Source organism: Erinaceus europaeus, chromosome X (assembly GCF_950295315.1).
Source record: "Erinaceus europaeus chromosome X, mEriEur2.1, whole genome shotgun sequence".
Classification (NCBI taxonomy): Eukaryota; Metazoa; Chordata; class Mammalia; order Eulipotyphla; family Erinaceidae; genus Erinaceus; species Erinaceus europaeus.
In genome coordinates this window covers 5,363,199-5,378,005 of record NC_080185.1, presented here as the reverse complement: position 1 = coordinate 5,378,005, position 14,807 = coordinate 5,363,199, and the positions used below count along the sequence as shown (strand labels likewise).

Sequence of the window (14,807 nt, the reverse complement as noted above, 5' to 3'; positions counted from 1 at the left end):
GAAGCTACGGAGATCTAGGGCAAGGAGGCCACGTCACCTTGTATGGGACCTGCAAGGACTGGGGAGCCACTGGGGGTGAATAGGAATGGGGACTAGAAAGGAGCAGTGTGGGTCTGAGAATATAGGCAACAGGTGGAGCTGTAGTGATGAGAGGCTGGAGGCTGGGATCAGGGAGCCACAGTGGGGGAGGGGTCCTAGCACAGGCAGGGGTGCAGTCCTAGCACAGGCAGCAAGCAGGTCTTGGGGGTACTCTGGAGCTCCGCTTGCTGCCAGACAGGGGAGAGAGAGTCCTGAGACCCAGGCTCCGGAGGCACTGGGGAACAGGCAGCATTCGCCCTGGTGGCACAAGCAGTGGAGTCAAACCCCACTTCCCACCATTTAGACCAGTGCGTTTTGGGGGGGGGGGATGGGAGGATGACCATTTTCTAAAGCCTCTGCACAAGCTCCAGCAGCCAAAGTCCTCAGCCACTCCTCAACCCCTGGGGTGCTCTGCAAAGTAGCTGTGGCTGGAGACCTCCTGCAGGCACAGAGTGGGGGCCAATCACTGCAGAGCAGCCGAGCAGCCTGGATACAAGCTTGCCCCCTAGTCTGGCTGAGACTGGCCCCCTACTGTGCGCGCCTGGCACGGGGACTGTGCTGCACGAGGCGCACAGGAGTATGGGAGCACGGGTGCACGAGGCCAATCACCGGCGTCTTAACGGTTGGGCTGTGTGCCGTCCGGCCGCTTGACGTCCCGGCAAGTCCAGGAGTGTGGGGAGACCAGCGCCACAGTCAGCGTCACAGCGCCTAGTAGTCCACCTAGGGCCTCGCCTCTTGTCACCAGGACTTGTCGTCGTCCGGCCGGGCGCGTGGGCGTGGACGGGGAGGGGCGAGTGGGCGCGGGCCCACCCCTTTATTCCGGCTGCGCCTGGCTCGGGCGGACCCAGTGGAGGCGAGCGCTCGCTCCTCTGAGGTGCGGGACGCCGCGGGCGCGGGATCCCGGTCCGGGCTGCGCAGAGCAGTTAGCTGTCGGTGTTGAGGCGACGTCCCTGGGCCGAGCTTCACCGCCAGGGAAGTGAGGGTGAGTACACGGACAGGGGTGGAGGGCATGGTAGGTGGGGGGACGCAGGACGCCCCCCGGGTGGGGCGGGGGAGCCGCAGGCCTCAGCGGAAGCCCGAGTCCCCTAAGATGCCCAGAAGCCGCAGGTGTCCGTCGCCAGGCAGGCAGTGGGGGGTGGCGGTGGGGGTGGGGGTGGGTGCGGGTGCGGGTGCGAGGGCTTGAGCTCCCCCCCCCACGGTTAGCTCAGTTAGGGGTCTCGCGGAGGCGGGAAAGGGGAGGGGAGGAGCAGACGAGGGGCGGGAAGGTGGGGGGACGCCACACGAGAGGGGGCGGTGCTTTTCCCAGGCCGCCACCTGAAAACGCGGGTTCCCGCGGACGGACTGTCTCCGCAGGTCTGTTGGGCCGTTGGTGCGGGAGCCAGCCAGGAGCCACTGAGCTTGTGGTAAACCGGCACTGCCCACCCATCCGGCAGCCAGGAAGGGTGAGCGAAGGCCGTGGTTGTGTGGGTGTGAGGGGGACACCCCTAGCTCCAGGGACAATCCTTGTGGAGACAGGAAGGGGGGAAGGCTGTAGATTAGGCTACTTAGCGAGAAGACTCGTCCCCGCGTCCCTTCGGAGTCCCTCGGGAGGGTTTTTTTTCTCTCAATCCCCCCCCCCCCGCCTCTCTCTCACTCTCTCTCCCTCTCTCCCTCGCTCCCTCTCCCTCTCCTTCCTTCCCCTTCCTTCTCTCCTTCCCTTTCCCGGTGTGGCTCCACCACTCTACAGCTTCGTCCTTTTTTTGTGGGCCACTGACGGTGCCCGTCTCCAGCCTTCCCTGATCTCTCTGTGTTTCAGTCTCTGCGCGTTCTCTTCCCTTCCTTAGTGGGGGCTCCCTTCCCCCTTCCCTGAAGCCAGGGGTGTGCGCGTGGCTCCCGCCCAGACCAGATGCGGGAAGTCGGGCTGAGGTGCGCGTGCTAGGGGGGCGCTCTCTAACTCCGCTGTGGCCTGTCCCCAGCAGTACACCGTCTAGACGGGCCACCTGCCGTCGAGGACGCCACCAGCTTCCAGCGTCGCGCTTAGGCGCCGAGGTGAGTATCCGGGGCTCTGTTCCTGCCCTCTCGCGCCAATCCCGCAGCCCGGCTGGGCTCCAGACCGAGAGATAGGGCAACCCCACAAGCCAGCCTCAGCCGCTTTTCTCTGCAGGCAGCGACAGGCGTGCCCCGTGGGCCGTCGGTTGGCTGCTGCGAAGCCGCTGTCCAGGACGCTGTGCGGACCAAGGGGCCGCTTGCCCAGCCTGGGGCGGTGGGGTTGTGGGCGGGTCTGCGCGGCTTCCCCTTTAAGGCCGGAGCCCGTTGGCCGCGAGTGAGGGTGTGAGTGTGCGGCGTGCGTGTCTCCTCCTCCCCGAGTGACACAGCACCAAGAAATGCCTATCAGTAACTTCAAGCCCCGAAACTCCACCTCCGGGCGCACGGCGCGGAGCAGCCGGTGGGAACTGGCGGAGCCGACTGAGACCGCCGCACGGCTGCCGGCATGAACTTGTCCGCCAGCTGGAACGGGCGACGGGCGGGCGCGGGGCACCCCCACTAGCCTGCGAGCTTCTCCTCGCGCCCCCTGCCCGCGGGCACTTTCCCCGCCGCCGCCCAGCCCCGCGACACGGTGAGAACTCAAGGCACGCGCGGGGTTCGGCTGCTGGGACTGGGGGTATGAGGGGACACTTGTGATCTCCTTCGGAGGGGTCCAGAACCAGGGCTGCCAAGAATGGGGACCTCGAAGTTTGCTGGGCACATCAGACCACCTGGAGCTGTGTGCCTTTGCCCCCCCCCCCCAGTACCCGCAGGGCTCAGCTAGAGTGGCATGGGATGGCGACTTCTGCCTCTATTCCCCCCCACCACCACCACTCTCGGGCATTTGGGGAGCAGCCCTGAACCAGGCAGCGATGTGGGGGCGGAGGAATGCTTTTCGAGCGGGTTCACCCGCGGCTCCCCCTCCGTCCTGGCGCCCCCAGCCTCAGGCTGCTGGCAGCCCAGATGCTATGGGTAGCTCTACCTTGCTATGTAAGCTCCGCGGCCTGTAGGCGCAGGGCTCCCCCATTCCATCCCGCAGCTCGGAAGGGTGGAGTGTGCGCTCCTTCCTCTGCCAAAACCTCCCCGGAACGCAGCACTAGTAGAGCCGGCGGCCCCTACTGCACCCCAGCTTCCAGGCCCTGGCGGCCGAGCTGGCGCCAACCAGGGCGGTCGGGAAGCCCCCCGGAGCGCCGCCAAATAGTTGGGGTCATCGCGGCCAGCAGGACTTGGTCCCGGGTCTGCAGCCTTGAGCCCAAAGCCTCCAGGCGCCGTAGCATACCGCGGGGTTTCCAGCGGGCAGAAACGCGGGCGGGTCAGCGCTAATGGGATTAACTAGCCCGAAAACTGCCCTGAGCCGCGGTCCGAGCACACAGAAGCACTTTGGGCGGGCGGGAGCGGTGCGCCTGAGCGAGGTACCCCGAGTGGGTGTGAGTGTACGCGCGGGCGTGCGCGCGGGCGGCTAGGGGCGCGGGGAGCAGGCATACTGCACGCCGCCTTGGCTTGTATTCCTTTGGAGGCCGGAGGGGAACTCTCCCCGCGTTTTCCCAGGTTGAGCGTGTGGGTTTGGGGGCCTCGGAGACACTGCCTCTAAAGGCAAGCAATTGGACCTCGAGACAAGCCGCTGCGCGGGAACAAAGACGCAGAATACCCCCAAGCCCCAAAGAGTTGGCGGGGGATAGAGCCTGGGTCTCCTGGGGCCCCCAGGGGAGATGCGACACCCTTAGGGGCTCGGACTTCGGGTGCCCTGTGCCCAGGCCGCGGGGAGACGGTGGGCAGCTCTTAGTGGTGTGGCCCAGCCTCTTGGTCGCTGCCCAAGTGTCCACGTCAGGGTTGGGGGTCGGCGCGCAGTGCGGGGGACTTTCCGCCGCCCCAGCTCAGGACCCCCGGCGGCCTCGCAGCTTCTTCTTCCACCACAGCGCTTCTTGTCCTGATACACCCCCTCCCTCCAGCCCGCCGAGGCCGCCAACAATCCGCTTTATAAAAAGCCCCTTTGTTTCCCTGGAGGCTGGAGAGAGGGAAGGGGAAAGGGACGCGGGGGGTTGGGGCGGCCGGCTTCCAGTGGCTTCGAGCCGCTCCGGACTAGGGGTAAATGGAGACAGTGGGGGCGGCGGCTTTTTTCGAAACCTTCCGGCAGGAACCAGGAAACGTGTGCGGACCCCGGCCCCGGACGACCCCCAGCCTCCCGCGCGCGTCCCGCCTGCTGGCGGTGGACCACCGGGTGGCTGGCGGGACGGCTAGGCGGGCGGCTGACTGGCGGGTGCAGGGTGGGGGCGCGCAGAGAAGGCGAGCTCGGCGGGGTGGCATCAGCGGTCGGTGCTGGTGCTGCGCTTGCCTAGCGCTGGCCTAGGGGGCGCCCTTTCCTCGCTTTCGTTTTTCATCCCTCGCCTCAGGCCGCCAGACTGGGCGACTGTCGCGCGCGGGTGGCGGCGACCGGGACTTTTCGCTGGCCGCGGCTGTCTGCAGCCCTCAGTCTCACCCCGCTGGCTCCTTAACATGCGCGCACGCTGTGGGGGTGGGGACTGACGCTGAGCGAACCTTCAGCCTGGTGGGCAGGTTGGGTGGGGGCGAGGGTGTGCCTCTGACTCCCACGGGTTCTCCGGCCTCCGCAGCCAGGCAGCGCCCTGCATTTGCGAGTGTCTCCCGCGCTGCTGGCGCTCGGGTGGGATCGCGGATTCAGTGGCTGCAGCCTTCACACCTGCCCTCCGAAACTGCGGGGCACCAGAGGGGGTCGCCGCCCCCAAAGGCCTCACTGCCCTGGAAAGTTTCTTGGGAAAAGGGATCCTTGGCAATTAAGACTAATACAGGACAAGTGGAAGGGACCCAGACTCTAAAGGCAGATCCCCAATGCTAAGTCAGATTTCTGCCCCCCACCCCAAGGCTGTAGGCGACATTTTCCTGGTGGCTTTTCTGTCCATCCTGACCCCCCTGGCCCGCAGCTGTCAGGCTGCACCTCCATGGCCCAGGTCTGATCTTTGGACTAGAAAAGGAGGCACTGTCCTCACCCCTGTCCCGTCCCCAAAGACAGCCATAAGAAAGTAATCGAAGGGTGAATCCATAGGCTCTGCACCTCCCTCTTACACACACACACACACACACACACACACACACACACACACACATACACACACACAGCAAGATGATTGGAAAATCAGGCTGCTGGTCTGCGAGATGGAACATAAGGTGCCTCCCTGAGAGGGAAGGTGGGATGGCCTTGAACCTGCTGGACAGACCAGCTGTTTGCTGCCAGTCCCAGCAGCTAGTCAGTTTTTCCTGTTAAAGAGACAGCCCTTCTTCCTTATTAAAGGGGGGTGCTCTAGGGTAGTGGGTAAAACCACTTCAGCACTGATTTTCAGGGGGTCCACCCCCCCAGCTCTGCTGAGGCTGAGGGGTGCTTCCTTCAACTCTGATGTCAGACTTTTTTACTCAAAGTGGGACTTGGGACTAGAAGCAGGAAAGAGGGAAGCCAGAAGCAGAGAGACAGAGAGATAGTATGCCTGGGATATTTTTTTTCCAGAGCACTGATGAGTTCTTGTTTATGGTGGGATGGAGGATTGAACCTGGACTTCGGAGCCTCAAGCATGAGAGTCTCTTTGCATAACCATTATGCTACCTGCCCCCACCGCCTGGGATCTTTTTGTTTTTTCCTCCTTGGCTTTAGCAAAATTCAGTCTTTATTCCCCCTGCCCTTTAAAAATATCACAAAGAGCCACTGTGTTCCTAAGAGCACCTTAAAATTCCTCCTCTTGTGGTGGCTCTGTTTATTTTCAGTTGTCCCTCAGCAAATTATGTTGGGGGGTCAGTTTGGCACCGGAAGAAGAAAAGCTTGAGGAGATATGAGAAAATTCCATGTTAGGAAATCATTAGTGAAGGCTGGTTTCAGCTGTTTTGTTGCCGCTGCCACTGACACACTGTGAGAGCCTCACAGGGCTTTTCAGCTCAACCAGGAAGTAGCCTGTTGCTGCAGGCTGGGGGGAGATGGGCACCGCAGTCCAGTATCCTGGTGGGGTGGCCGACTCTCCCTGGTATCCTTTCTGTTCACCACCAAGGAAGGGGTGTTTTCAAGTGTGGCCAGCACCTTTAATACTTGAGTTTTTAGGTTTACTTCCCCTCCCCCCCCCCCCCCCCCCCGTTCAAAATCTTACCTTAGAGTCCAGTCACTGCAGGCTTTTGTGCGTGCACCTGTTCGGAGACATCCCCAGGAAAGTCATCTGACGCTGGAGCTGTGGGATGGGTAGAAACCCTTTTTAGACAGTGTCCCCCATGGTAGTTGAACTACTCCTCCCCTTTAAAGGAACTATGTGCACAGAGAAATGGTGATTTGTTTTTTAAGGCTCAGATTCCGCCCCCCCACCCCCACAATGTGGCAGCCTAGCAAACTCTAGAAACTCTAGAAAACTCATTTAGCCAGGGGGGGTCTGAAGCAAGTCAGTTCTCAAGTCTTGTATGCCATCTGATTTTGAGTCCCTTCTTGTTGGAAAGGCAGAGAGGAGCACCATCAGAGAGACAGCTCAATTTCTTAATACAATTTTTAAATATTTATTTATTTATTCCCTTTAGTTGCCCTTTTTTATTGTTGTAGTGATTATTGTCGTCGTTGTTAGGACAGAGAGAAATGGAGAGAGGAGGGGAAGACAGAGGAGAGAAAGATAAAACACCTGCAGACCTGCTTCACTGCCTGTGAAGTGACTCCTGAAGCGGGTGGGGAGCCAGGAGCTTGAACTGGGATCCTTGCACTTGTCCTTGTGCTTTGTGTCACCTGCACTTAACCCGCTGCGCTACTGCGTGACTCCTGACTAGCTCAGTTTCTATGGGGAGAAAATCTATAAATCTAAAATCTATAAATTTTAGATTGCTACTGGAGGATGGGGGTGGGGTCTAGAATATGGCAGTGGGGTGATTAGAAGGATATAAAATCAGAACCTGTTTTTTTGTTTTGTTTTGTTTTTTTGCCTCGACGGTTATCGATGGGGGTTTGGGGGGTCAGTGCAGGCACTACAAATCCACCGAGGGGAGGTATTATCTTTTTTTCTTTTTCTTTTTCTTTTCTAATTTATTCAGTAGGACAGAGAAAATTTGAAAGAGGATAGGGAGATAGAAAGGGATAAAGACACCTGTAGACACTTGTGAAGTGTCCCTCCTGCAAGTGAAGAGCAGGGGTGGGGGCTTGAACCCAGATCCTTGTGCGGTCCTTGTGTATGGTACGCTGCGTACTGAACTGGGTGTGCCACCACCCCCCACATTTTTTTTAACTTTTTTTTTGGAGAGCACTGCTCAGCTCTGGCTTACAGAGGTGCTAGGGACCTAACTCCCCCCACCCCTGTGGTGTCCCACTCTTTGGTCTTGTCCGTTCCCACCCAGGAGTTTGGGCAGGTGGAGACTTAAGAGTCCCTCTTTTGGGTGCCATAGTCCCCTGATCTTCTTGAAGGCTGTCTTGCCCGGCCAGTGTAAGGTTCACACACAGCAGATCTCAACTCTGGAATTAGACTGGCATGTTTCCAGAGGAGCTCTCTCTTCTCCAAGCAGACTGGCCTCCCTGCATTTGTTTAGCCAAGAGTTCAAGGACAGAAATGGCCTTCGGCCTGCACACGTGCCCACTGGAGTATATCCCCCACCCCCACTCCAAATTCCCCATTTTCTTTTCTTCCCCATCCAGCTGGATGATTTTTTTTTTTTAAAGTCCCCTTTCTAAGTTAGCAGATGTAGCAGACTTGCAGGATCCTGCTACTGTCCTCCTTGATGCTAATATTGATTTTTCAAAAAAAATGGATGGGGGGGCGACAGAGAACATTATGAAGAAGGACCTTTTATCATCTCGGCTCTTTGGCAATTATCTTGGTGCTGTAAATGTTGATACACATGTAATGGATGTAATGGAAAAAAAAATCTCCTTATCCAAGCAGAAAAGGCTGTGGGAGTAGAGGAGGGACTGAGGGTGAGACCTGCACACCGCTGCAGGGTAGTCAGGACAACACCAGGATAGAAACATCTAGAAGCTTTCTGGGACATGATTTTGTAGACATTGAATTATTTACCAGTTTGGGGGATTTTGATACACTAAACTTTTTGCTCTCAGCATTGCTTATTTTTTTTCCTCCCACATTTGCAGAGGCTACCATATCTCTTTTCTTTTTTTAATTTATTTTTGGTTAAAGATAGAAATTGAGGGGGAGAAACTGGCGGGGGGGGGGGGAGACCTGCAGCAGTTTTGCTGCTCAAGAAGCCACACCCCTGTAGGTGGGGACTGGGTGTTTGAACCCAGATGCTTTCACACTTAACATGTGTGCTCTACTGGGTTGGTCTTCCACCGCCCAACTCTGCCTCCCCTATTTCTTTGGGGGCCTCTAGTCACCTCTCCTGTTCTGAAGACACCTTAATTCCCAAAGCAGTCATGTGTGGCACAGCCCTGAGAGGACCCCCCCCTTGTATAGTCTGCTAAGGTGCTCCCTGGAGTGAGATCCCCAGGAAAAAGCCCTTTGAAAAGTGAGTTCAAGGGGTCATTTGCAGAACCATTATGCTGTCTCCCCAGTCCTAAATATAATATATATGCATATAATATAATATAGTATAGTATAATATAGTATAATATAATATATTCATATATATGTATTATATTATATTTTACCTCCAGGATTATTGCTGGGGCCCAGTGCTGGCACTACAAATACCCTGCTCCTAATGGCCAGTTGTCTCTTTGTTTTCTTTCTATTTTATTGGATAGGACAGAAATTGACAGGACAGGGACTGCAGACCTCCTTCACCTCTTGTGAAGCGTCCGTCCCTCCTGCTGGTGAGGAGCGAGGGCTCGAACCCAGGTCATTGCACATGGTAATATGTGCACTTAACTGGGTTTGCCACCATGCGGCCCCTAAGTCTATATTTGTAAAAATATTTATCTATTAATGAGGAAGGGGAAGGAGAGACAGAGAAGCAAAACATCACTTTGTTGTACTAGATGCTGGGAAATGGACTTGAGACCTCATGTTTGTGTGTCCAATACTTTATCCACTGTACCTTTTGGCAGATCACCAAATACAATGCATATTTATTTTAATATTTTATTTATTAATATTTTATTATTGAACAGAGACAGAAATTGAGAGGGGAGGGGAATAGAGAGAGGGGAAAAGACAAAGAGACACCTGCAACACTGCTTCACCACTTGGAAGCTTTCCTCCTACAGGTGGGGACCAGGGCCTTGAACCCAGTTCCTTGTACAGTGTAATGCATGCACTTAACCAGGTGCACCACATCCTGGCTCCCATATGTATTTATTATGATTATGATTATTGTTATTGTTGTTATTATCATTATTATTATTAATGACTACCACTGAAGTTCTCACTGAGACTCTCCCTGCATGGTGAATCCACTACTTCCAACACTTCCCATTTTCCCTTTTTATTTGATAGGACAGAGAGAAATTGACAGGGGGAAGAGGAGAGAGAGAAAGACAAACCTACAGCATTACTTCAAAGTATTTAGCCTGCTGGTGGTGACCTAGGGCCTGAACAATGAGAAGTGGCCCAGGTTCAAGCCCCTGCTCCCCACCTGCAGTGGAGACAGAGAGAAATAAGCTGCAGGTGTGTCTCTTCCTCTTTATCTACATCTCTGTCACTCCCTTCCCTCTCAATTTCTCCTTGTCTTAAAAATTAAAATATATTTATTTTAAAAATAAATAAAACCAGATCAGTCTAAGAGACACAGAGAACAGATTGGCAGATGGGCGTGCCCACAGGGGTGAATTAAGTGGTTGAAGGGGCTCGAAATACAAGCGTCCAGTGAGGAAAAAGATCGGAATATCACATGCACAGGATCCAGAGGTACTGACCTAGGATGTCATTTGGAAAGTGCACATAATAGATGGGCCATATTTCAGTGATTCCTCTGTGTCAACTACAAGTGTCAATCTGTTATGTTGTGCATCTGAAGCTCAATGCTTGCCAATCATACTGTCTTTTTAAATATTTATTTATTTATTTTAAAATTGCTTTTCCCCCTTTTGTTGCCCTTGTTTTATTGTTGTAATTATTACTGTTGTTATTGATGTCGTTGGGTAGGACAGAGAGACACGGAGAGAGGAGGGGAAGACAGAGAGGGGGAGACAAAGGCAGACACCTGCAGACCTTTCTCACTGCCTGTGAAGCGACTGCCCTGCAGGTGGGGAGCTGGGGGCTCAAACCAGATCCTTGTGCCAGTTCCTTGCGCTCTGTGCTACGTGCACTTAACTCACTACACTACTGCCTGACCCCCCTTTAATATTTATTAATGAGAGAGAAGGAAGGAGGAGAAGGAGAGCCAGAACATCATCTCTGGTACATGCAATGCTGGAGTTCAAACCCAGAACCTAAAGCTTAAGAGTCCAGTGCTTTTTCCTTTTTTGAAAATTAATTCATTCCTTCATTTATTGGATACAGACAGATAATCTGAGATAGGAGACCAGGAGGGAGAGAGAGGGAGGGAGAGAAAGACACCTGCAGGACTACTGCTCATTGTACATTGTAATGTGTGCACTCAACCAGGTGAGCCATCACCTGGCCCCAGGAGTCCAGTGCTTTTATCCACTGTGCCATCTCCTGGGTGCTATTTTCTTTAAAAAGAAAACAAACCAACAAAAATAGATGAGCAAGGATCAAAGACAACAGAGTCAATAGAATTTCTTCACCTATTTTCATGTAATTGGGTGAATCTGAAACAAGCCAGTTTCTAAGAGTTTAATTTCCTTTTAAAATATTTATTTATTTATTTATTTATTTATTTATTTATTTGATAGGACAGAGAAATTGGGAGGGGCAGGGGAGGTAAAAAGGGAGAGACACCTGCAAACCAGCTTTACCTTACCACTAGTGCACTAGTGTAGCTTACACACACACACACACACACACACACACACACACACACCACTAGAGACTTGAGCCTGGGTCCTTATGCATTGTTTTTTTTTTTCATTCTTTTTAAAAATATATTTATTTATTTTCCCTTTTGTTGCCCTTGTTTTTTATTGATGTTATTGTTGTTATTGATGTCGTCGTTGTTAGGACAGAGAAATGGAGAAAGGAGGGGAAGACAGAGGGGGAAAGATAGATACCTGCAGACCTGCTTCACCGCCTGTGAAGCGACTCTCCTGCAGGTGGGGAGCCAAGGGCTGGAACCATGATCCTCATGCCACTCCATGCACTTTGTGCCACCTGCGCTTAACCCACTGCGCTATTGCCCGACTCCCATCCTTATGCATTGTAATGTGTGCACTCCACCAGGTGCACCACCACCTGGTCCATTAGTTTTCTTTTCAGTTTTATTGAATTGCTTATATTTAATAGGGCAAAGAAAGATTGAGGGGGATGTATATTGTCTGTGTGTGTGAGAGACAGAGACAGAAAGAGAGACTTGCAGCACTGCCCACAAAGCCTTCCTCCTGTAGGTGGGGACCAAGTGCTTGAACCTGGGCCCTGGCACTTAACCAGGTGCACCACCACCCAGTCCCCTAAAAGCTACATTTAAAGGTGGTGCCACTCCATGTGCCCCGTGCCAACCAGCGTAGACCTCACTGGGCACTACTGGCAGAGCTAAGGGGCACACTGGCCTGGGAGCCTCAGTGTCTTCAAGGGGCTGAGGTGGGTGGCTGCAGGTTGGTTGCAAGCAAGGCCCTAACAGGAAGCCTGTCTTCCTTTGTCCTCAGGTTACTGATGGGGGGGACAGTCTCTGGACACTGATCACTTTGTTTGGCTGAGTGTTCAAGGAGCTCACAGTATGACTGTCTGCCTCTGGAAGTCTTAGCGTGTGAAGTAGAACAGTCTTCTGGATGCACTCACCAGTGTCACATACTGCGCTTGTCTAATTCCCATACTGGTGTGCATTCGGCTCTGTTTCAGGAGGAGGGTACCGCCGCTAAGCCTCTTGTCAGTCAAGGATTAATTTAACCTTTAATTACTCCATTTTCTTCACAGTTTGCTGCGTGAGCATGTTGCGACAAAGGCTCAGAGAAGCACGCCATTTTTCAAATTAATCCGTGGGCTATGCAAGGAGGTCTGACACATTCACTGGTAGAATGAAGTACCCAGGGCAGGGGAGACAGCATCATGATCATGTAGAAAGGCTTTCTTGGGGGGCAGGTGGTGATTGGCGCACCTGGTTGAGTGCACATGTTACAGTGCACAAGGACCCAGGTTCAAGCCCCTGGTCCCCACATGTAGAGGGAACTTCATGAGTGGTGAAGCAGGGCTTCAGGTGTCTCTCTGTCTCTCTCCCTCTCTATATCCCCTTCCCTCTCAATTTCTGGCTATCTCTATCCAATAAATAAATAAAGATAATAAAAAATGAATGGACCCCCACATATGGGGATTCAGATTTAAAAAATTAAAAAGAAAGAAAGGCTTTCCTACCTGACTCTCTGAGGTCCCAAGTTCAGTTTCCTCCTTTAGGAAGGAGCTTGTTGCTAGCAGGTGGGGTTTCCCATCTTCAGAAAGGGAGGAGGGCTGCTTAGCTTTCCACTGGCTCACAAACAGATCGAGGGTTTTCCACCCTCTCTTTCTTCTGTCTGTGTTTTGTACCAACCTATTATAGAGTCCCCGTCACCTGTCCCTGTCCTTAGCATCCCCCCCACACACACACACACACATCTCTTGCAGTCAAAAGTGTGAGAGCACTGGTACCAGTCGGAGCTAAAGCTCCAGATTTTGCTGACTGCCCTCTGAAGCCTTTTCTCACAAGAAACTTATCTTAGGTCCCCTGGAATCTGCAAGGATCCTTCAGCCTGTCTTTGAGTCTCATTGAGCACAGGCAGGGCATTTCGTGGGTCCTGCCTCTCTCAGTGATTGAGGATTCCTCGACTAGATTTGGGGTCTGTACAGCTGGCTGCTGCCCTGTTCTGTACATCTGACCAGGAGACCTTGCCTCGTTATCCCTGATCATACGGTCACTGTGGCATCTGCTAGGTTTCTTCACTGTCACGTCATAGTTCCCTTTGTAGTTAAGAAGTCTCTGAAGGGAATCTATTTTTGAAGATATGTTAATAGCCTGATAACTCTGCAAACTTTCATTCTCACTCATTAGTCTAGCATCCATTGCCCATCCTTGCCTGAGGCAAGTTCATTATCCAGGTTGCCAATAATGAGTTTCTAATTCCATCATCCTGTATTTATTATTGGGCTTTGTACAATGTGTATGTGTGAGAGAGAGCTTTCCCTCCATTTACTTGCTTGGGTCTTTATTGATATCAAGTGAACTCGTGGATTGCTACCTTACTCAATGAGTTCTAATTATTTATTGTCATTATTTTGATTCCCACATTGTCCAGGATTTGGCCAGTGAAAGTCGTGTGTGTGTGTGTGTGTGTGTGTGTGTGTGTGTGTGTGTGTGCGTGCTCTTATGTCTTTCTTACATGTCCCCTCTTTCAAGATGGTCCAGTCTTACCAGGTACATTTCCTGCCTTGCCCCTAAGTTTGCTCCTATTCTCCACTAAAAGAAACTAGCACTGAAAAGGAGCCCTGCTCTGGCAAAAGCCACAGGAAAAAATTGAGTACTAGGTTCATTTCTTCAAGAGTGTCAGCTCAGTCCGTCTTTCCTCTTTCCACATTTGGGACTCCCTTCTCTGACATTGAGGAAGCTCTGCTACACACTTGTGGAACCCTAGAATTTATACAAGTAGATTCAGAATTTCTACCTGTAACTGTAAAGAAGCTGTGGACTAGAGCACAGTAATGACTTAAAATTCATTTTCTAGCTTCCTGGGGTAGTCCAGGAGGTTGCACAGTGGGTAGAGCACCTGACTAGCGAGAATGAGTTCCCAAATTCAATCCCTGGCATTGCCACGTATGCCAGAATGATGCTCTGGTTCTGTATCTATGCTCGTTATCTAGCTACTTATTTATTTCTAGCTTGTGAAGTAAGTCAAACCTCTAAAAAATGTTTTTCCCATGTTGTTCAAGTGTTTTCGTTTAGTTTATTTTTGTTTTAGATCCATTTGGGGTGTTTGATCAATTTTCTCTCTGTGTGTGAGACAATGGCAAAATTGCCAGTCTGAGCTGTACACTCCCCATTGCCTGTCCCCTCATTCCCATCGTGTGTGTGTGTGTGTGTGTGTGTGTGTGTGTCTGTGTGTGTGTCTGTGTGTGTGTCTGTGTGTGTGTTTGTGTGTGTGTAGACTGCTGCAAGTGGAATCACTGGGTCAGAAAGGAAATATATACTTGGCCTTCCCAGCTTTTGACAAAACCTCTTCTCCTGCAGTGGCATGCCTCAAATGCCTATCAGCAGTGTAAGGGGGCTGTCCTTTATATCTTTAGCCTTGCCAATACATGATTTTGCCACACTGGTTTTCATAGCTCTCAGAGGTGAGGGGTGATGTTTGCATTTTAATGAGTATATTTCGAATTGTGAGTGAATTGTGAGGAGCATCTTAGTTTCCTTCTGAGAGAGAGAGAGAGAGATCTGTTTATGTAATACTCCCTTTTTCTGTTAGGTCTTTGGTCTTTTGAGAATTTTTATATATTTAAAATTAGGTTTCTGATATGTTTTTTATTTCGATAGGACAGAGAGAAGAGAGGGGTAGATAGAGAGGAAGAGATCCTGTAACTCTGCTTCCCCCCCTGGAGGTGGGGACTAGGGGCTTGAACCTCAGTCCTTTCACATGTTAACATATGCACTTAATTCATTGCACCACTGCCCAATTCCTAATAAAAGTTTTTTTTTAAGGATAATAGTTTTTTAAAAAAACTTCTACCAACGTGCAT

At 52.4% G+C, this 14,807-nt stretch overlaps 1 protein-coding gene across 7 annotated transcripts in view; it reads left to right on the top strand.

The window, feature by feature from the left end:
- Positions 1-809: 809 nt before the first annotated feature.
- Positions 810-14,807, top strand: part of MAMLD1 (mastermind like domain containing 1) — a 68,084-nt gene continuing 54,086 nt past the window's right edge. For 2 of the 7 annotated variants that reach the window (XM_060183054.1, XM_060183049.1), the window contains exons 1-3: positions 813-1,060; positions 1,432-1,520; positions 2,037-2,106. The gene's annotated coding sequence lies outside the window, so the exon portion shown is untranslated. Of the gene's footprint in view, positions 1,061-1,431; positions 1,521-2,033; positions 2,107-2,486; positions 2,675-14,807 lie in introns of those variants that run through there. The other 5 variants (XM_060183055.1, XM_060183051.1, XM_007530493.3 and 2 more) reach the window with 4 other exon arrangements.